At 41.4% G+C, this 22,941-nt stretch overlaps 1 pseudogene across 1 annotated transcript; it reads left to right on the forward strand.

The window, feature by feature from the left end:
• The first annotated feature begins 317 nt into the window (after positions 1–317).
• Positions 318–22,912, forward strand: LOC309664819 (kunitz-type protease inhibitor 2-like; annotated as a pseudogene). Its single transcript, XR_014268426.1, has 3 exons — positions 318–16,348; positions 16,400–18,080; positions 20,622–22,912. The product of XR_014268426.1 is annotated as a kunitz-type protease inhibitor 2-like (transcript).
• The last annotated feature ends 29 nt before the right edge of the window (positions 22,913–22,941 follow it).

Genomic DNA, 22,941 nt, shown 5'->3' on the forward strand with positions numbered 1-22,941 from the left:
TCACCGCAACTAGAGAAAGCCCATGCACAGCACTGAAGACCCAACACGAAAGAAAGAAAGAAAGAAAGGAAGAAAGAAAGAAAGAAAGAAAGAAAGAAAGGAAGAAAGAAAGAAAGAAAGAAAGAAAGGAAGGAAGGAAGGAAGGAAGGAAGGAAGGAAGGAAGGAAGGAAGGAAGGAAGGAAAGAAAGAAAGAAAGAAAGAAAGAAAGAAAGAAAGAAAGAAAGAAAGAAAGAAAGAAAGAAAGAAAGAAAGGAAGGAAGGAAGGAAGGAAGGAAGGAAGGAAGGAAGAAAGAAAGAAAGAAAGAAAGGAAGAAAGAAAGAAAGAAAAAGAAATTTATATTAAAAAAAATCTGAATGAGAGCCTTGCTGGGTAAAGTATTCTTGGTTGTAGGTTTTCCTCTTTTACCACTTTAACTATATTGTGCCACTCCCTTCTGGTCTGCAGATAGCCTTATGGGAGTTCTCTTGTATATTGTTTGTTGATTTTCCCTTGTTGCTTTTAATATTCTCTCTTTATCTTTAATTTTTGTCACTTTGATTACAGTGTATCTCAGTGTGCGCTTCTGTGGGTTAATCCTGTATGGGATTCTCTGCACTTCCTGGACTGGGTGACTGTTTCTTTTTCCAGGTTAGGGAAGTTTTCAGCTATTATCTCTTCAAATATTTTCTCAGGCCCTTTCTCTCTCTCTCCTCCTTCTGAGATCCCTATGATGCGAATATTAGCATGCTTGATGTTGTCACATAGGTCTCTTAAACTGTCTTCATTTCTTTTCATCCTTTTTTTTTCTGTTCAGCAGCAGTGATTTCCACTCCTCTGTCTTCCAGCTCACTGATCCGTTCTTCTGTCTCATTTAGTCTACTACTGATTCTTTCTAGCATATTTTTCATTTCAGTTATCGTATTCTTGAATTCTGTTTTTTGTTCTTTATTTTTTCTAATTCTTTGTTAAAAACTTCTAATTTCTTGCTCTGTGCCTCCATTCTCCTCCTGAGTTCCTTGATCATCTTTACAAACATTACTCTGAACACTTTCTCAGGTAGATTGCCTATCCCCATGTCACTTAGTTCTTCTTCTAGGGTTTTATCTTGTTCCTTCGTCTGAAACATATTCCTCTGTTGCCTCACTGTGTCTAAATTGCTATTTGTATTTTTATGTATGTGGTAGGTTAGTTAGGTTTCTCAACCTTGGAGAAGTGGCCCTCTGTAGGAGATGTCCTATGCATCCCAGGAGTGCACTCCCCTCTCACTACCCAAGGGCCAGGGGCCAACTGGTCCCAGAGTAGTGTCTGGCCTGCATTTGGATTTGGTCTGCAGGCTGCCGGACTGTAATTTTCTTGCTTCTGGTGTCTGCCCCCTGGTGGGTGAGGCTGGTCTAGAGGTTTGTGCAGGCTTCCTGGCAGGAAGGGTCAGTGCCTGCCCACTGGTGGGTGGAGCTGGGTGTTGGCCCTCTGGTGGGCAGGGCCATTCTAGGGGAATGTCTAGACGAAGCTGTGGGCTCAGGAAGTCTTTAGGCAGCTTGTCTGCTGAGGGGTGGGGAATGTGTCCCCACCCAGTTAGTTGTTTGGCCCGAGGTGTCCCAGCACCGGAGCCTACAGGCTACTGGGTTGGGCCAAGTCTTGGTGCTAATGACCCAAACAAGATGTCAGCATTCAGGAGAGTTCATGCAGATGAATGCTCCCTGATACATCCACCTCCAGTGTCTATGTTCCCAGGGTGAGCCACAACTGCACCCTACCTCTGCAGGATACCCTCCAAGACCAGAAGGTAGACCTGGCCCAGGCTTCTATGAAATTACTGCTTTTGCCCTTGGTCCTGGTGCATGTGAGATTTTGTGTGCTCCCTTTAAGAGTAAAGTCTCTATTTCCCCCAGTCCTGTGGAGCTCTTGCAATCAAGGCACACTGGCCTTCACACCAAATGTTCTGATGGCTCCCCTTCCCAGTGCTGGACTCTCAGGCTGGGGGACCTGACATGGTTCTCCCACAGGAGAACCTCTGTAATATAATTTTTCTCCAGTTTGTGGGTTGCCCACCTGTGGGGTATGAAATTTTATTATATCACATATCCGCTCCTCCTACTGGTCTCATTGTGGTTCCTTCTTTTATGTCTTTAGTTGTAGAAAATCTTTTCTGGCAGGTTTCAGACTTTTTCAACCATGGTTATTCTGCAGATGGTTGTGATTTTGGTGTGCTAATGAGAGGAGGTGAGCTCAGGGTCCTTCTACTCCACCAGCCTGACCACTCTCCTCTGCCCTTGCCTCCTTTCAGTCTGTTCTCAACACAGCAGCCAGGGTGATAATATTAAATTGTGCATAAGACCATGCCCCTGCTCAAAACTTTGATTTCCCATCTTATTCAGAATAAATGTGATACTCCTTGCTGTGATCCCGAAGGTCCTCATCTCCTAATACTGTCCCCCTAGTTCAGTCTACTCCTCCCCACTGTTCCTTGAACTCACCAGGCATGCTTCTACCTCAGGGCCTTTGCACCATTCCCTGTGCCTGGAATACTCCCTCACTATCTCTGTTTTTTACTCACAGGTCATCTTCTCAGTCAGGCCTCCCTGATCACCTGGTCTAAAATTATAGAGTCCCCTCGCTCCAAAATTTTAAACTTAATTCTTCCTTCCTTATTTTTTCTCTTTACCAATTATAACTATATAGCATACTATATATTGTATTTTACTTATTTATCTTATTTATTGTCTTTCTCCCCACAAAAATGTAAGCTTCCATGAGTTCAGGGTTTTTGTCCATTTTGTTTACAGCTGTAATCTCAATGCCTAGAAAAGTAACTGGCATATAGAAAGCATTCAATCAGTATTTGTCAAATAAACAAAAGAACTGATGGACATGAAATAAACGTGACTGATGACTTTGGAAACTGTCTTCAGATTCTTAATTCATTTGCTTCTTTTTAAGCATCTAACTAGGACAAAGGGGTATATGAAAATTAACACTAGATGGCACAATATTACAAGAAAGTAACCTAATCCTTTCCTCTGGACTGGAATTGCTTCAAGAAAAGCCTAAGTGTTGCCAAGTTTCCTCTGGCCTCCCACACCCCAGCCTGCAGATGTTACGTTTTGCTGTAATAACTCAAATTTCACTGATTTATACCCCACCTGCATAAATGTTATTCTGCCCTGTTGAGGATTTCAGTGCTTCCGTGTGCCAGTCCGTGTTACCAAGTTCCTCCTCTCCAACCCTTGTAACCTCCCAACCCACCTGCAACTGAAGTCATCAATGCACTAGAGCCTTCAAGTTTCCAGAGCTGTGGGTGGTCTGTGGTGAGAAAGAATCTGTCCCCTCTGGGTCACACTCTGTTGTGGGGGGAGGTGTCACAGATATTTACCCCCAACCTCCTCTCTCCCTAGAACTCACATTGGATCCATGGGTTCCAAGGGTTGGGGATGGATTTGAATGACAGCTACCATGGAGTCTTAAGAATCACCATTTCCCTGCACCAGTTAAAGGCTCTCTTACTGGGACAACTTTAGCACATCTTGACTGCTCACTCCCTAAAGACTGGTTATCCCAGAAGGTGACTCAGTGCTCATGCCAAGAAGCTACTGTCACTAATCAGTCTTTGCCAGTTCATATTAGGTTGTGGTGACCAACTCATTCCGGTTTTCCAGGGACTTTCCCTGTTTTAATGCAGGAAGTTTCACGTACTAGGAAATCCCTCACTCTGGGGCAAACCAGGACAGTTGGTAACCCTACATTAATCCCAGATCTCACTCCACTCAAACTCAAACCAGAACTGTGTCACATCTGTGTAAAATTTTTAATGCACATATTTTGTTCTCTCCTCCCACCCACATCATCAGTTGCCACATCGGTCAATTCTATCTCCCTTTTGTCACCTATATTCATTTTCTCCTTTATATTCTCACTGCAAAAGTTAGTGGGAAACTACAGTAACCAAGACAAGACAAGACCACTGAAGATCCAGCGCCTTCAGGAATGAAGCTTTGGATCACACCACCTGGTACAGGTGCTGGCTCAGAGTAAAGGAAATATAGAATGAGTAGGGGAAGAAGGAAGTTACAAGTATCAACTACAGGCTCATGACCAGAGAGAAGAAAGGACTAATATCTAAACATTAGTTTCTTTTTTGCTTACTGTATGTCTGTATACATGTGTGTTTATGTATTTGTGTATATACAAACTAATTTTTTCTTCTTTCGCAATGTAAGAATAATGGCAGTGGTTAACTTTACAGTTTCATCTTGAGCTTGCAGGATATTCTAGAGGGACTCTAACTGAACTTGAGGAGTAACTGACATCATTCAAAGATCAATAAAATGACATTTGTGACCTTTTCTTTTTGTGGAAAAGGTGAGAGTGCCTATTTCTACAAAGGACAGTTGTATCTTGCTAAAGAAAAGCTGAAATGTGTTATTGCTGTACAGGAAGTTGAAATATATGTAGAAAGTTGTATGTGGATATTGAATAGGTAAAGTGATGCGCTGTCCCAGCTACTACACCACTGTCTCTCAGTTCAAACCCACACCTTTACACTCTGCTTTGTGACGCTAGGTTGGGACTATGAGAACTATATTTCTACGTTGCCAGTTAACTTCCTGCAAGGAAGAGGAGGGAGAAAGGATGCACTCCTTTCCTGACAAGTGGTTATCAATTACCGTGTTCAGCTTGCGGGGGGCACTCCTAGAACCAGCCTCATCATGTCTAATCAAAGACATCAGCAATAGTCAGCTATTGAGACCACCTCGGAGGCCTCAGGATCCTCTCCTTCAAGCTTCCTTTTGTCCCCCCAACCCCAGGAGTGACAGCTTCATCATACAGTTCCTATCTCTGGGTTAGCTCAGTAGCCCCTTTTTTGCCTTTTCAGTTCTCCAAAACTGCTTAACTAATTCCTTATATTAAATTCTCTCTGTTGAAATGCCAAGGGTGTTTTCTGTTGTTGTGACTATATCCTGACTGATACAGTCACCTGCCAAGTAAAGAACACTAACCACCTGAAGTGCTAGCTAAAAACAAAGGAAATATGGAATAAGAAGTAAAAGAGGGAAGTGATAAATATCAACTATGACCTTGTGACTTTATACAGCAATAAGGATGATAGCACTAATGCATATTTTTGTTATGTACCTACTAACCGATGATTTCTACTTTTCCCCCTTCCCCTTCTCCTGCAGTTTTTTTTTTAATTAATTAATTTATTTGTTTGTTTTTATTTTTGGCTGCATGGGGTCTTCGTTGCTGCGCACAGGCTTTCTCTAGTTGTGGCGAGAGGGGGCTACTCTTCGTTGCGGTACGCGGGCTTCTCATTGTCGTGGCTTCTCTTGTTGCGGAGCACGGGCTCTAGGCATGCAGGCTTCAGTAGTTGTGGCACGTGGGCTCAGTAGTTGTGGCACGTGGGCTCAGTAGTTGTGGCTTTCGGGCTCTAGAGCACAAGCTCAGTAGTTGTGGCACACGGGCCTAGTTGCTCCGCGGCATGTGGGATCTTCCCGGGCCAGGGCTCGAACCCGTGTCCCTTGCATTGGCAGGCAGACTCTTAACCACTGCGCCACCAGGGAAGCCCCTCTCCTGCAGTTTTGTATGGAGTGGTGGTGGAACTTAATTTACAATTTAGTTCATAGGTCACCAGGTCACAAAAAGTCACATCTGGAGCTGCTGGAGTAGAGTGAGGCTCACCAGTAGATCCTGAACATGAGAAGGAGACAATGACTAATGGGACTTTGAGTCTCTCTTCTCGTCTGGGGAGAAAGGGAGAATGTCACTGTATGACAGGCAGAAGTATGAAGGTATTAAACATGGGCAGAAGGGTGAACTTAAATGCTGAGTAGCAAAAGGGCTGGCTATTTAGATTCTGAAACTGCTTTTCCTCAAATCCATTCTTTGCCCTTCTGCTGCACTGCTCTGGACTGCAAGGGGCTGACCTCTGTTAACTGTGATACCCAAACTCACTATCAGCTGATTTCTGAAAGACTGGAAGACAGGGAGGGAAGGAATAAGCCAGGACATTTCTCTCCTCTCTCTTCTAACTCAGGCACTTCTTTGGCAGGGACTGCACCTCTTTAGTGGACCCAGCTCCCACTAGACAGATCCTTAGAGGTCCTGGTCTCCAACAGATGACCCGCAGCTCTGGGATTCAGTAACACGGGTTTTTCATTTATGTCTCTCCACGCTACAAGCTGTGGCTCTTCTGCTTCACTTTCTCAGTTAGGCTCTCAGCTCTTCTATCACCTGGTAACCACTTCCCTGCATTACATTTTCTCTGTTGTAAATACTAGAAGTGGGTGCTATTTTTCTGGTTGTCCCTGTCCCTGTAGATGACAGCTAATCCCACTCCAGATCCACTGTAATACTAAGTCAATATTCTGCAACGCTCCAACTTCTGGGTATTTAGGTACAAATATACCTACCCACTTACAAAATTAGGGTTTTTGTTTTTGTTGTTGTTGTTTTTTATAAATTTATTTATTTTTGGCTGCATTGGGTCTTCATTGCGGTGTGCGGGCTTCTCTTGTTGCGGAGCACGGTCTCTAGCTGCGCGGGCTTCAGTAGTTGTGGCGCAAGGGCTCAGCATTTGTGGCTTGTGGGCTCTAGAGCACAGGCTCAGTAGTTGTGGTGCACGGGCTTAGTTGCTCCGCAGCATGTGGGAATCTTCCTGGACCAGGGCTCGAACCCATGTCCCCTGAGTTGGCAGGCAGATTCTTAACCACTGCGCCACCAGGGAAGTCCCACAAAATGAGGTTTGTAGCAGGTTATTTATTGCAGTGTTGTTTGCAATGCCAAAAAGGAGAAACAAACCCCATTTCCTATAGGGAACTGGTTAAACAAACATTGGGACAACCACGGAGCTGTAAAAAAGAACAAGAAACTTTCTATATACCAATGCATATTATTCAGTGAAGAAAGCAGAGCACAGAACAATTTAAATAGTATGTTATCTTTTGTGTAAGAAGGAGAAGAATAAGAATATGTTTGTACTTACATAAAGAAACACCAAAAATACACACAAGAAAAATAATAAAACCAGTTACTAATGGGGGTGGGGCAAGGAAGAACAAGGCAGACAGAGACAGGAGGGAGAATTTTCAATATATACTCTTTATGTTGTTTTAGTTTTTGAGCCACAAAGATGCATTACCTATTGAAAAAGTAATAAAAATTATTAAAATGCATAAAAAGGAAAAAACTGCAGCCTAGTCACTAAATGATAAACATAACCAATATCAAAACACTTTATATAAAATTATAGGAAAATGAAAGATGAGAAAAGACTACATATTGTATAATTTCAACTACTTTGCATTCTGGAAAAAGGCAAAACTATGGAGACAAGAAAAAGATCAGTGGCTGTCAGGGGCTGGGAGGGAGGGATGAATATGTGGAGCCCAGAGGATGTTTAGGGCAGTGAAAATACTCTGGATGATATAATAATGATGGATACATGTCATTATACATTTGTCCAAACCCACAGAATGTACACCAAGAGAGAATCCTGAGGTAATCTATGGACTTTGGGGGATTATGATGTGTCAGTGTAGGCTTATCCTTGATAACAAAGGTACCATTCTGGTGAGTGATGTTGATCATGGTGGAGGCTGTGCGTATGTTGGGGTAGGGAGTACAGGCACACGTCAGAGATGTTGTGGGTTCAGATCCAGACCACTGCAATAAAGCAAATATCGCAATGAAGCAAGTCACATGAATTTTTTAATTTTCCCATTGCATAGAAAAGTCATGTTTACTCTATACTATAGTCTATTAAGTGTGCGATAGCATTATGTCTAAAAAAGCAATGTACATACCTTGATTTAAAAATACATTATTGCTAAAGAAAAAATGCTAACCATCATCTGAGCCTTCAGCGAGTCGTAATCTTTTTGCTGGTGGAGGGTCTTGCCTCAGTGTTGATGGCTGCTGACTGATCGAGGTGATGGTTGCTGAAGGTTGGAGTGGCAATTTCTTAAAATAAGACAACAGTGACGTTTGTCACATCAATTGACTTTTCCTTTGATGAACAATTTCTCTATAGGCCGCAATGCTGTTTGATAGCATTTTACCCACAGTAGAACTTCTTTCAAAATTGGAGCCAATTCTCTCAAACCCTGCTGCTGTTTTATCAATTAAGCTTATGTAATATTCTAAATCCTTTGTTGTCTTTCAACCATGATCACAACATCATTACCAGGAGTAGATTCCATCTCAAGAAGCCAATTTCTTTGCTCATCCATAAGAAGCAACTCCTCATCCATTAAAGTTTTATCATGAGATTGCAGCAATTCAGTCACATCCTCAGGCTGCACTTCTACTTCTAGTTCTCTTGCTATGTCCACCACCTCTGCAGTTTCTTCCTCCACTGAAGTCTTGAACCCTCAAAATCATCCATGAGTGTTGGAATCAACTTCTTCCAAACTCCTGTTCATGTTGATATTTTGACCGGTTCCCATGAATCATGAATGTTTTTAATGGCATCTAGAATGGTGAATCCTTTCAGGAAGGTTTTCAATTTACTTTTCTAGATCCATCAGAGGAATATCTATCTATGGCAGCTATAGCCTTCTGAAAATTAAGCCTTTCTTAAATAACAAGACTTAAAAGTTGAAATTACTCTTTAATCATGGGCTGCAGAGTGGAAGTTGTGTTAGCAGGCATGAAAACAACCTTAATCTCATTGTACATCTCCATCAGAGCTCTTGGGTGACCAGGTGCATTGCCAATGAGCAGTAATATTTTTAAAGGAATCCTTTTTTCTGAGCAGTAGGTTTCAACCGTGGGGTTAAAATATTTAGTAACCCATGTTGTAAACAGATGTGCTGTCATCTGGTATTTGTTGTTTCATTTATACAGCACAGGCAGAGTAGATTTAGCAGAATTCCGGGAGGCCCTATGATTTTCAAAATGGTAAATGAGCACCGGCTTCAACTTCAAGTCACCAGCTGCATTAGCCCCTAACATGAGAGTCAGTCTGTCCTTTGAAGCTAGGCATTGACTTCTCCACTCTAGCTATGAAAGTCCTAGATGGCATCTTTTTCCAATATAAGGCTGTTTTGTTGACACTGAAAATCTGTTGTTTAGTGTAGCCACGTTCATTAATTATCTTAGCTAGATCTTCTGGAAAACTTGCTGCATGCAGCTTCTATGTCAACACTTGCTGCTTCACCTTGTACTTTTATGTTATAGTGATGGCTTCTTTCCTTAAATCTCATGAACCAGCCTCTGCTAGCTTCAAACTTTTCTTCTGTAGCTTTCTCACCTCTCAGCCTTCATTGAATTGAAGAGTTAGGGCCTTGCTCTGGATTAGGCTTTGGCTTAAGGGAATGTTATGGCTGGTTCAATCTTCTATCCAGACCACTAAAGCTTTTTCCACATCAACAATAAGGCTGTTTCACTTTCTTATCATTTGTGTGTTCACTGGAATAGCACTTTTAATTTCCTTCAAGAACACTTCCTTTGCATTCACAACTTGGCCAACTGGTGCAAGGGGCCTAGCTTTTGGCCTATCTTAGTTTCAACGTGCCTTCCTCACTAAGGTTAATCATTTCTTGTTTTTTATTTAAAGTAAGAGGTGTGCAACCCTTCCTTTTACTTGAACACTTAGAGACCACTGTGAAGTTATTAACTGGCCAAATTTCAATATTGTTGTGTCTCAGGGAATAGGGAGGCCTGAGGAGAGGGAGAGAGATGGGGGAACAGCCAGTCGGTGGAGCAGTCAGAATACACACAGCATTTATCAATTAAGTTCACCATCTTACATGGGCATGGTTAATGGTTCCCCCAAATAACTATTACACAATACTAACATCAAGGATCACTGATCACAGATCACCATAACAAATGTAATAATAATGAAAAAGTTTGAACTATTGCAATAATTACCAAAATTGACACAGAGATATTAGGTGAACAAATGCTGTTGGAAAAGATGGCACCAACAGACTTGCTTGATGCAGGGTTGCCATAGACCTTCAATTGTAAAAAAAACACAGTATCTGCAAGCACTATAAAGCAAAGCACAATAAAACAAGGTATGCCTGTATATGGGAAATCTCTGTACCTTCTTCTTAATTTTATCATAAACCTAAAACTGCTCTTTAAAATTCTTTAAAAAAATTAGAGGAAAGGTGAAAGCCAAGGGAGGGAGAGAGAAAGAGAGCAAATACGTGGAGAGCTACAGTCCTCATTTACACAAATGGTCAAGAAGCCATAGTGGATATGTTGACTCCCTTCCTCCATCAATTCAAGCTTTGGTTGCCTTTGGCTAGTGTAAGTCAGTTAAAGTTCTTTGCCTAGTCAACTGACCCTTAGACACCTTTGATTCCTGAGGTGTCTAAGCCTGCCTTGTTTTTTGTTAAACTTAATAACTGGGCATGTAAAAGAAAGCATCCAACTCTGCTAGCTTTATAATAGTAACCCTAATACTGTAACCCTAATACAGTAACCCTTTGATAATCAGGGCCAATCACACCAACCAATACTAGAAGCTTTACTTCTCTAGCTGTGAACTGAGTTTCTTGACTGATCACAGTGTTTTATGAAACATAACAATGGTACCAAAAAAAAGCATTCAGTGATTCTATGGATTATATCAATGGTAGAATTATGACAAACAGAAATGGCAAATAATGCAGATTGTCAGTATTGATGATTAAAAATTGTTTCCCCCGAGGCTTCCAGATAAAGATGGCAGATTGAGTATAATAATTCAATTTTACTTCCTCTGAAACTCCACTGAAAGTACAGTAGAGGGATTTTTTTTTTTAACTCACAAACCTATAAATCCAGAGAGAAGAGAAGAGGAGACAATAGCAACAAAATATTAAGGCTGGAATGTGGAAAAGTGACTTAGCATATAGTGGGGAAAGCCAAGAAGTAAATTGATGTATATCACAGAATCTTCCAAAGGCTCAGGAACTAAGTGGACTTTTGGAAGTGGGGGTAGGGGGGCAGGGTAAGAAGGGATATTAAATAAGGACTGATAGAATGCAGTTTTAAAATACATTTCCGGGCTTCCCTGGTGGCGCAGTGGTTGAGAATCTGCCTGCCAATGCAGGGGACACGGGTTCGAGCCCTGGTCTGGGAAGATCCCACATGCCGCGGAGCAACTAGGCCCGTGAGACACAATTATTGAGCCTGCGCGTCTGGAGCCTGTGCTCCGCAACAGGAGAGGCCGCGATAGTGAGAGGCCCGCGCACCGCGATGAAGAGTGGCCCCCACTTGGCGCAACAAGAGATAGCCCTCGCACAGAAACGAAGACCCAATGCAGCCATAAATAAATAAATAATTAAATAATTAAAAAAAAAAAAAATCCCAATCTCCCAATTCCTCCCACCCCCCCTTCCCCCTTGGTATCTGTACATTTGTTCTCTACATCTGTGTCTCTATTTCTGCTTTGCAGATAAGATCATCTATAGCATTTTTCTAGATTCTACATACGTGCATTAATATACGATATTTGTTTTTCTCTTTCTGACTTACTTCACTCTGTATGACACTCTCTAGGTCCATCCACGTCTATACAAATGACCCAATTTCGTTCCCTTTTATGGCTGAGATACATATACACTATTGATACTATGTATAAAATAGATAATTAATGAGAACATGCTGTATAGCACTGGGAACTCTTCTTAATGCATTGTGGTGACCTAAATGGGAAGGAAATCCAAAAAAGAGGGGATATATTTATATGTATAGCTGATTCATTTTGCTGTAAAATAGAAACTAACACAACATTGTAAAGCAACTATACTCCAATAAAAATTAATTTAAAAAAATAAAGTACATTCCCCACCCCTTGAGTGTGGGCTGGGCTTAGCGACTTTCTTCTAAAGACTAGGGTATGGAAAGAGAGACACAGTTAACGAGAGAACCCAGAGACACCACCTTAGCCAAGTGAGCACTCAAGTTTAAGATCACCAGTCACAAGTCATGTTGGTGTCGTGTTCTCCTGATACGATGCAGTGAAAAGGGCAGTTCATCTCTGTGGCATTCTTCCCCCAAATCCATATTCCTGATGTAATCATGACAAACCCAAACATCAGGCAAACCCAAATAGAGGGGCAGCCTACAATACCTGACCTGTACTCTTCAAAATTGCCAAGGTCACAAAAGACAAGGAAAGACCAAAAAACTGTCACAGCTTGGAGACTAAGGGATCATGATGACTGAATGCAGTGTAATATCCTGAAACAGAGAAGGGCATCAGTGAAAAAACTGGTAAACTCCAAATAAAGTCTGTGGTTTTGTCAACACTATTGTACTCATGTTAATTTCTTAGTTTTGGTAAATGCAGCTTGATTATGGAAGATGTTACCTTTTGGGGAAGCTTGGGGAAGTGTGTACAGGTACTCCGTACTATCTTTGCAACTTTTTTGTAAATCTAAAATTTCAAAATAAAAAGATATAAAAATATAAAAGGGAGAAAAGGAGATAGAGCTCTACTTCCCCTCCTTCATGGAATTAACTCTTCCTGCAGAAGACTGGAACTGGTAAATGCAGAATAACTGAACAGCTGTGGTGCAGGTACCCTACTGGGAAACAGGAGCAGGACCTAAGCTGTGCACACTGAATGATAAGACCCAATGCCAGCCTTAGAACTGAGTGCCTGGGCCCCACTTGTTAGAGAGCCCTATGAATCAGAGAGATGGAGAGAATAAATTCATGAAGGAACACATGGGTATCGTTATCAATCAAGGCCCAGCATCCAGTGCTGGCACAGTGCAATCTATAACCTTAAATGTGTCCCTTTTGTGACAGTAACTTCATTTGGAGATGCTTCTCCTCATTGCTTGCTCTTGTCCTCCTTTCTCCTCTAAATAAAAGGTGACTGACCCTGAATGTTGTATAGGAGTGTGGGTTGTGCTTCTGCTGTCAAACACAGACTTTGCTACAGAAGGAATATGAACAGCAGAAGCACTTCCGTAAGAGAAAATACAAATTAATTAGTTTGACAAATCTTTCTCTCTGAGAGCACAGATGAAATAGATACTTGCATATTAAAGTCTCAGAGTATCGGATGTCCATTTTTTTAAATTTCACTTCAAATTCTAGCTGGAGTATCCAGTGATATGCACTAATTAGCATACTATTCAATACCATTATACATAGCAACTGAGAAACACTTTGTAATATTAAATAATTCATATTACTCTTAAGTCTGTGTGTATATATGTCTAGATATAACAAGTATGAAGCAAGCTATGTATTTTACACTGACGGATACTAATTCTAGAATTAGTAATTTGTTTTAGTTTTATAAAATGTTTAATATGATTTAAACAAAACGTTAAGTTTGAATTACCAGATAAGCAATAATGGGAGATGGAGCATGAGACGACTTCTCAGTTTTCTCCCTCAATGAGTCATGGTTTCCTTAGGCAAGGTTTGCACAACAGGTAACACTTATCCAACGCTTCTCACACCAGAGGCAATTTCCTCCCTTGCCTCACCTGGGGGGCAGGCATTTGGCAATATCTGGAGACATTTTTGATCGCCATGACTCAGGGATGGGGTTCTACTGGCATCTGGTAGATAGAGGCCAGGGATGCTACTAAACATCTCACAATGCACAGGGCAGCCCCCCAGAGCAAAATAATCCATTCCAAAATGTTAATAGTGCCACAGCTGAGAAGTCTGTTTTAGATAAATCTAGGAGTTTGGGGTTCTCTAAGCCCTGATGTCTCTCATATACTGCTATTCCATTTGTCAAGACCCCACTCTTCCCTAATCTAGCTTACCCTGACATTCATATAAAATGCTTGGCAAAGTATGTGGATTCACATACTAATATAATTTACCAAATCACAGAATCAGTCTCTGAATTTGGTTTTCAGTTACCTCAGCCCTATGACTACAAGCAATAAGAGATTTTTACAACACTCTCCCATAAAGGCTTTTGAGTTTTATTCCATTAAGGCAACACTTTTGCAATTTGAGTATGTCACCTGCTTGCTTTAAATTACCCCATGCGATTAAAGGCACCCATCATGGTTCAATCACACCTGTTCCCCTTTAACTTGAACTATGACAACAGCTATCTGATTCCCCAGAGCTTCCTCCTCAGTGAGTACATAGTTCCATATAATCATACAAGATAACTTGATTGGCTATTTTTCCATTGCATACGGAATGCCACTTTACCATCATGGAATATGAAAGAAAGTCTCTGCATTTTGTCTGACCTCTATGTAATAACCATTTCCCTGAGGACATGTTGCCTGCAGCCCACTGTCTGGAACCACTGGATAGTAAGCCCCATGGAGCCAGGGACCAAGCCTATCTTATTAATCACTGTATTCCCAGCACCTAGGCTGTACTTGGCACATAGCAGGCACCTAGTTAATATTTGTTGAATTAATTAGTAAAGTCAAATGTCAATTCCTCTAAGAAACTTTTTTATTAAAGTGCTTATTACATATGTTTCTTCATCTATTTTTCCTCCTCAACTAAGTCTCTCAAGACAGAGACCTAATAACAAAGATACTTAGCAACCTAGTTACCAAGGTACAGGAAAGACTTTTCAAACAGCTCATACAATAAAACCAACATCCCTGCTACCATCGTCAAAAGAGACAGTGTGAAAGAACTGAGAGCTTAAGAACTTATAGGCTCTTCACATAGGGAAGTAAAACTGTGGAAAGGCTGAATAGCTTACGTTTCTAAGTAAACGCAGAACTGGTCTCCAAGAGATAACCAAACTGCTTTCACTCCTACCCTCCCCAAAAATGCCCTCTTGAAACGGCCTGAATTTTTTTTTACATCCTAATAATGAAAGAAATTCTTTCAAATTTAAATTCATTTGAACAGGCATTCTTCTTTAAAATAACAATTATATCTGAAAATGTTAAGAGGTTGGCTATTAATAATCCATGTACTCATTAGGGCAAATCACTACAGTAAAGTTACTTTTTTTCTAATATCAGAGACTCTCCAAAACAGGAATGTAGGTAATTTTGGTGCAAAGAGAGCTTTGACGGGAGAGGATAGGCTTGGATGGACTGGGGCAATGTGGTATCTAGGGTAGTTAGCACCAAGCACTATGAAGTAGAAGAGAAGCAGATAAGGAAGTGAAAGGATGCTGAAGACAATATACACCAGTTTACAAACTGCCTAAGATCACTTCGAGACTTAGAGAACATAGGACTTCCCTGGTGGCGCAGTGGTTAAGAATCCGCCTGCCAATTCAGGGGACACGGATTCGAGCCCTGGTCCGGGACGATCCCACATGCCATGGGGCAACTAAGCCCGTGCGCCACAACTACTGAGCCTGCGACCCACAACTACTGAAGCCCATGCGCCTAGAGCCCGTGCTCCGCAACAAAGAGAAGCCACTGCAATGAGAAGCCCGCGCGCCGCAACGAACAGTAGCCCCCGCTCACTGCAACTAGAGAAAAAGCCCGTGCTCAGCAACGAAGACCCAACGCAGCCAAAAGTAAATAAATAAATAAATTTATTTTTAAGAAAAAGATTTAGAGAACATCTTCGGCTCTTGTTTCTGCACTTCACTTGCTCTCTGGTTAGTACTGTGGTTCACCTGCTTCTAAATTAAGGATTACATGATGGATTCTGGGAGGAGGCTTCTTCTGAACATGAAGTCCACTAAATACCACCACTGTGCTGCTCACTTTCCTTGCAGCCACAGAATTGTGCATGCCCAATGCTCCTGTTAGTACTCTTGAGGCAACAATTAACTTTCTGCCACTTTGGAAGGTCTAGAGTTCTCAAAAAAGTCTTGTGATGATTTCATCACCTGACTAAATTAGCTGACACAGAGCTAAGAATGATTCAATGACTGCTTACAGAGTATAAAAACTGATTAATTCCACTCAAGGGGAAAAAAAATCACTGACAAAACCAAACACTTTTACTAATTACTGTATTGCCACTCCATAAACACATGGTAGCTTTTATAGTAAAAAAAGATAGTTCCACTATGCTGAATTACAATCACTTCGTTGAATGCTAAGCATAATTTAATTTTATTAATTTTGAGGGGATTTGTATAAAATCACTCCTTAATTTTATGAAATGCAGATTACAATACAGACTGTTTGCCATGATTTAATGCATAGCTTGTTTTTTCATTTTCCTTTCAATCTATGTATATTTGATTAATAAATAATAAAAATAGAACCAAACACAGCAGTAGTTCTCAGCTTACTTTCTTCCAGTAGAAAAAGTTTCCATTTCTCCATGGATAAACCAATGTTTAGGGGAAGGGTGACAAAAAGTCACTTTGTTTTTATATTTCAAAAAAAAAAAATCCTAGTGGTGGAGCCCATCACGGCGCAGCTGTGTGGGCTGATGCGGTACTGGGCACTTCTCGCCCTCCTGGCATCGCTGCTCCTCTCCCGCTGAGGCGGCTGACGGAGAATGTGGCGTCCATGGAAGCAAGGGCATCTACTAAGAGTGAGGTGTTTCTCCAGCCACACACAGCTGCACAGACTTTTGCCGAGTTTCGAAGAGTGTGGGGAAATGCCGGGCCTCCATCCCTAAGTGGCGGTACAATGTCAGTGAGGGATCCTGCCAGCAGTTTGTGTATGGAGGCTGCGGAGGGAATGACAATAACTACATGACCAAGGAGGAGTGTCTTGCAAAGTGCGCTGGTGTCACAGTGAACACCATCGATGATCTGTCCAGGAATGGAGCGGATTCCTCTGTCCCAAGTGTTCCCGGAAGGCAGGATTCTGATGACCTGTCCAGTGATATTTTCAACTATGAAGAATACTGCACTGCCAAGGCTGTCCCTGGGGCTTGCCGCGCATCCTTCCCACGCTGGTACTTTAATGCCGAGAAGAACTCTTGTGATAACTTCACCTGCAGCGGATGCCGGGCAATAAAAACCGCTACCTCTCCAAGGAGGAGTGCATGCAGCGCTGCTTCGGCAAGCAGTTGTGTCCTGCCCCGCCCCGCACTAAAGTGGTGGTCCTGGCAGGGCTGTTCGTGATGGTCCCGATCCTCTTGCTGGGAGCCTCTGCGGTCTGCCTGATCAGGGTGGGGCGGAGGAACCAGGAACGCGCCCCCCGCACCGTGTGGCACTCTGGGGGCGACAAAGAGCACCTGGTGAAGGACACTTTCGTCCTGTGAATGCCCTGTCGCCAAGGGGCTGCCCTCCTCAATCCCCCGTTAATGAAGAGAATCTGGGAAGGGAGGGGAGACGAGTGTTGAACGCGTCTGTGCTTTTTCAAATAGAGTGATTGGTTTGTATTTGCGCGATCATTAGGGCTCTTGGTCTGTTTGTTAATCCAGAAGGTAAGAGGGCTGCTCCGTGGTCTCCCGGGATGGGTTTGCTTTGGAAATTCTCTTAGTGAAGGGCTGTGCACTTTGCAAATGGTCTATCCCTAGATGGGAGTCGGTTCCTCTTCGATTTATTTCTTTGCTCCACGTATAGTTTTCTTAGCTTATGTTGAATCCTATTGTCTCCTTTCCGATCACAAAAGTAATGTTTAATACTTTCCTTTGTTTGTTTTCTGTTTTGTTTTGTTTTTTTAAAGTAAGCAGAAACATGTTTTTTTAATTAGGATTCTGAAAGGAAGAAGTAAAATGTACAAGTTTAATAAAAATGGCCTTCCCCGCATAGCACAAGGAGATCAGCTCAGTGCTTTGTGACCACATAGAGGGATGGGATAGGGAGGGTGGGAGGGAGACGCAAGAGGGAAGAGATATGGGAACATATGTGTATGTATAACTGATTCACTTTATTATAAAGCAGAAACTAACACACCATTGTAAAGCAATTATACTCAATAAAGATGTTAAAAAAAAAAAGGCCTTCCCTTAAAAAAAAAAAATCCTAAAAGTGGAAGGAAAAAGCAATCATTAGTTTACTTCCTATATATGGTTTGACTAACTTTTAGTAACCACAACCCCTATGTTCAGTACAGATTAGAAGAAACCTTATATTCAGACCATTTTAACTCTTCAGGGGATGTGGATTCTATCGGGAATAAACTTTTAATTTTTCTTTAATTGAAACAGTGTTTACTATTAAAAAATCACATGGCACTGAGAAGCAGAAAAGAAGATTTGAACAAATGGAGAGAGATATACTTGTGGATCAGAAAACTGGCCCTTCAGCCATCCATGCACTACCGACTTCTGCCAGAGGTTAGCTTCCCTAAGCCTGTCATGAAATACCGACGGATTTCCTGCTTCCTTCAACTAGTCAACTGGTATCTTTGGATTTTCTCTTTCAATCTAATCCACCTGCCATCATCTCCCTGCTTTTCAAATTGTATACATCACTTTATCCCTTGAGTTTCCTTTGCCTAAAAAGAACCCTTTCTTCACCATTTTCTGTTCTTGGTAAGATGCAGCACTTTTTCCCCAGATCACACCAGCCCAAGAGTAAAGTAGTAAGTCTCCCAAATCCGTATGTCTCTGACTCAGATTCGGACTCTACCCACACTTCAAGAGCTCCAGTTTCCCTGCAACAGCTTTGGGTGTCCCAATGGCTGCCTCATGGATGCTCTACAGAAAAATCCTCTTGATTACCCACTTGGTTGGCGCCATTTGCTCATCTGCTGCTGATGTTCCCGGCGTTGCTAATGAACAAAACAGCAGCCAAGCTGCCGTGGCCACCGGCGGCACTATAGCTAGCTACTGGGACCCACCAACAGGTACCAGTCCTGAAGGAACCTGCCGATGTCTGTGCCATGGGTCCTGTCCTCTGACACTTCCCAAGCCTTGCAACTGATGCTGCTGACACTTTCTGTTCTCAGTGTTACAGCCACTATAATTCCTACACCATTTTCCAGTTTAGCTACCATGCTCTATCATTCTGAGTCTGAGAGTTGGGCTGTAGAACTAAATGCATAAGCCTCTGCTATACTCAGATCATCTATCCACTACAATGCTGGCCAAATGTCCTTCAATCAAACATAGGCTCCTGAAAAATCTTCCCTACTTTAAAAAATTAAGCATTTATTTATTCTGCCTTTTTAGGAAAAACTTAATTCATCTCCAGTTGATAAGGAAAGCTCCTCTTTATTGAAGAATGCTAGATAGTGATAATAAATGTAGAAAGAATGGTAGAATCAGAAAATCACCATTTGGCACCCCCTGCCCCTCAATGAAATAACTGATTCAGGCAACAACCATCAGTGGATGTCAAAAAAGATAAATAAATGAAACAAATATGGCAAAATGCTAGTACTTACTGAATTAAGTGGTGGGTAAATTCTTTTAATCTTCTGAAAAAATTTTTTTCAATAAAAAGTTGGGGCAGGGTCAAGTCTCCCTTAACTTAAGGTGAGGTCTTTCTCATGAGGATTGGTGTTCCTTTATGTAAATGGCACCCTGGAGTCATCTACCCATGCCAGAAGCCAGATATACTGACTTGTGAGGTGAGCACAGCTTCAGCCTGAGCTGAGAACCCTGCTACACTTGAGTCATAACGCCTTCCTGATGCCTTCCTCTTTCTGACCCTTTCAGCTCTGTTTTCTCCCATCTGTCTTAAGGACAACCCTTGAAAACAAATATGAGTTTACAATTGCATAGTCACAACAGGGAGCAAACCAGAACCATCTGGGGAGCTTTTTCAAAAGATACACACCCAGAGCCTGACCTACAGATATTTCCATTCTTGGGTGGGTCTTGGGCACATGATCTTGAAAAAGTCTCCAGATAACTCTGATATACCTCTCTGAAAGAGAGGTGTTTCTCTGAAACTATACTTAGGCTTTTTCCTGAACAATCTATACAAACGTCCCTGACTTACAATGGTTCAACTTAATGATTTTTTGACTTTACAATGGCGTGAAAATATGCATTCAGAAGAAACTGTACTTTGAATTGTGAATTTTGATCTTTTCCCAGGCTAGCGACGACACTCTCTCTTGATGCTGGGCAGCCACAGCTCCCCGTCAGCCACACAATCACAAGGGGAAACAACTGATACACTTAAAACCATTCTGGGGCTTCCCTGGTGGCGCAGTGGTTGAGAATCTGCCTGCCAATGCAGGGGACACAGGTTCGAGCCCTGGTCTGGGAAGATCCCACATGCCGCGGAGCAACTGGGCCCGTGAGCCACAACTACTGAGCCTGCGCCTCTGGAGCCTGTGCTCCGCAACAAGAGAGGCCGCAATGGTGAGAGGCCCGCGCACCGTGATGAAGAGTGGCCCCCGCTCGCCGCAGCTGGAGAGGGCCCTCGCACAGAGACGAAGACCCAACACAGCCAAAAATAAATAAATTAATTAATTAAAATAATTTTTAAAAAAAAAACATTCTGTACCCAGACAACCATACTGTTTTTCACTGTCAGTACAGTATTCAATAGATCGCATGAGACAGTCAACACTGTATTATAAAATAGCTTTGTGTGAGATGATTTAGCCCAACTGTAGGCTAATGTAAGTGTTCTGAGCACGTTTAAGGTAGGCTAGGCTAGGCTATGATGTTCAGTAGGACAGATGTACTAAATGCATTTTCAACTTACAATATTTTCAACTTATGATTTCAACTTAGGTTTATTGGAACATAACCCCATCATAAGTTGACGAAGATCTGTACACATAAGAAAGGATGGGGGCAGACTTAGAAATTGAAAAGATAAATATCAACTTAGGAAACTGAAAAAAATTCAAATTGTTGGTATGGTAGTTATTAATGCTGCTCACTGATGTCTAATTCTCTCTTTCCTAAACCCAGAAAACTGCACTTTCCCCTGCTCGTTTGAAGTTGGACCTAGCTGTGTTACCGGCTTTGGCCAATGAAATATAAGCATCAGTGCATGTGTCACTTCCAAGCAGAAGACTTCAAGAGACAGTGCACAAGTCACCATATCCCCTTTTCCCTCCCTTGGTGGTGGTGGAAGCACATGTTAAGATGGAGCCTCCATCAGCTGAGATCCCTGGGTGACTATGATGAAAAAGCCTCTGTCATCCCAGGACATGAAATGGGAGTAAGAAATAAAGATTTTTGTGAAAAATCATGGAAATATGGAAGTTGTTCGTTAATGCAGTATAATCTACTCTATCTTGACTGATAAACTGGCAAACCTTTCACGGAGCCTAAGCAATTTAAAGAGAATCAGTTCTGTCTTCATCAATGACTAAAAATTTACAGAGACGGTGTTGATAGAGGGAAACAAGGGAGCTTTAGGGTCAGAGCTACCTAAGTTTAAATCCATGGTGTCATTGTTTGTTGTAATAGTAAAAATAGTATATAAGGTCTGTGTAATATACAATTACTTTTAGTAACCACTAACACTTATGAAGTGCTTACTATGTGCCAGGCACGTGCTGAGCACTTTACATGGATTATTTCACTTACTCTTCCATAACTTGCCCAAGGTCAGAGAGCTAGGAAATGGTGGAACAAGGATTCTAACACAGGCAATGGAGGCACAGAGCCTGTGCTCTTAACCACACCTCTATTTGCCTCACTCATTTGCCTATTCTATAAACGAAGATTAGGCAATATGCAAAAAGATAACATGAGTGATTACTTATCATGACCTATGGGAATGCAGTACTGTAAAAAGACGGGGACCAAAGGCACAATAATCAAATGCTACATTACTATGCTTGCATTACTTAATGGCTAGTATCGAAATGATCACTGTTAACTTCTTTAAATAAAGGTTTTTTAAAGTAAAGATACAGTGTACAAACAAATAGCACCCATAAAATGCCCAATGATGTAGTAACTGTATCCAGTAGCTCCAAGCCATTATGTCTTAAAGTCCAAGAAAAAAGTTTTCAAGAATAGTGAGAAGATATTTTACGCTCAGCTAGCCACAAATGATATACTGGGATTCATTTTAATAACCTTACGTTCATGTATCAATTGTTAACTACATAAGAAAACACCATTATTAAATGTGAAGCTATTTGTTCTGGGCCCTTTCTTCGTTTGTTTAACTTCCTCCTTTCTTTTGCTTCCTTATATAATACTGTAAGAGTACAAGTACAGACTTTCTACATAGACAGTCATGTCTTCTGCAAACAAAGACAGTTTTATTTTCTCCCTTCTCAATCTGTATACCTTTTACTTCCATTTCCTGTCTTATTCATTAGCTAGAACTTCCAATATGATGTTGAAAAGGAGTTGTTGCCTTGTTCCTGATCTTAGTGGGAAAGCTTCTAGTGTCTCACCATTAAGCATGATGTTCACTGTAGGTTTTTCGTACATGTTCTTTATCAAGTTGAGGAAGTCCTCTCTATTCCTACTTCACTCAGTTTTTAGGATTAATGACTATTGGATTTTGTCAAATGCTTTTTCTGCATCTATTGATAGGATCATGTGACTTTTCTTCTTTAGTCTGTTGATGTGATGGATTACATTGACTGATTTTCAAATGTTACACCATTTTATATGTAACTGTATATAATTCTTTTATACATTGTTGGATTCCATTTGCTAATATTTTGTTGAGAACTTTTGCACCTATGTTCATGAGAGATACTGGTCTGTAGTTTTCTTTTATGTAACGTCATTGTCTGATTTTGATATTAGAGTAATCCTGGCCTCATAGAATGAGTTAGGAAGTACTCCTTCTGCTTCTGTCTTATGGAAGAGACTGTAGAGAATTGGTATAATTTCTTTCTTAAATGTTTGGTAGAAATCACCAGTGACCCCGTCTGGGCCTGGACTTTCTGTTTTAGAAGATTATTACTTATTCAATTTCTTTAATAGATAAAGGCCTATTCAGATTGTCTATTACATGATCTTTTGATAAGAAGGGTTCATTCCACCTCTCTTGTTAAGATCTTCCATAAATTATGGCTTCATAATTTCCTTCTCAGTTTGGCATATGCCTTTTAGTCCACTGTCATCTCTTATCACTCCCACTCCCTGCATATCTGACTACTTACATTTCCCCAAAAATGTCAAACTCTGTCATACTCCCATGCAGTTACAAGGGCTTCTCTGTATTCCTAAGGCATCCTTTTCTAACTTGTATTTATCCTACCGAACTCAGCTTTCTGCAGAAGCATTTCCTGGTGTTTCCAGGCAAGTTAGCTGT

This window comes from Balaenoptera physalus (genome assembly GCF_965194825.1).
Source record: "Balaenoptera physalus genome assembly, chromosome: 7".
Taxonomy (NCBI): domain Eukaryota; kingdom Metazoa; phylum Chordata; class Mammalia; order Artiodactyla; family Balaenopteridae; genus Balaenoptera; species Balaenoptera physalus.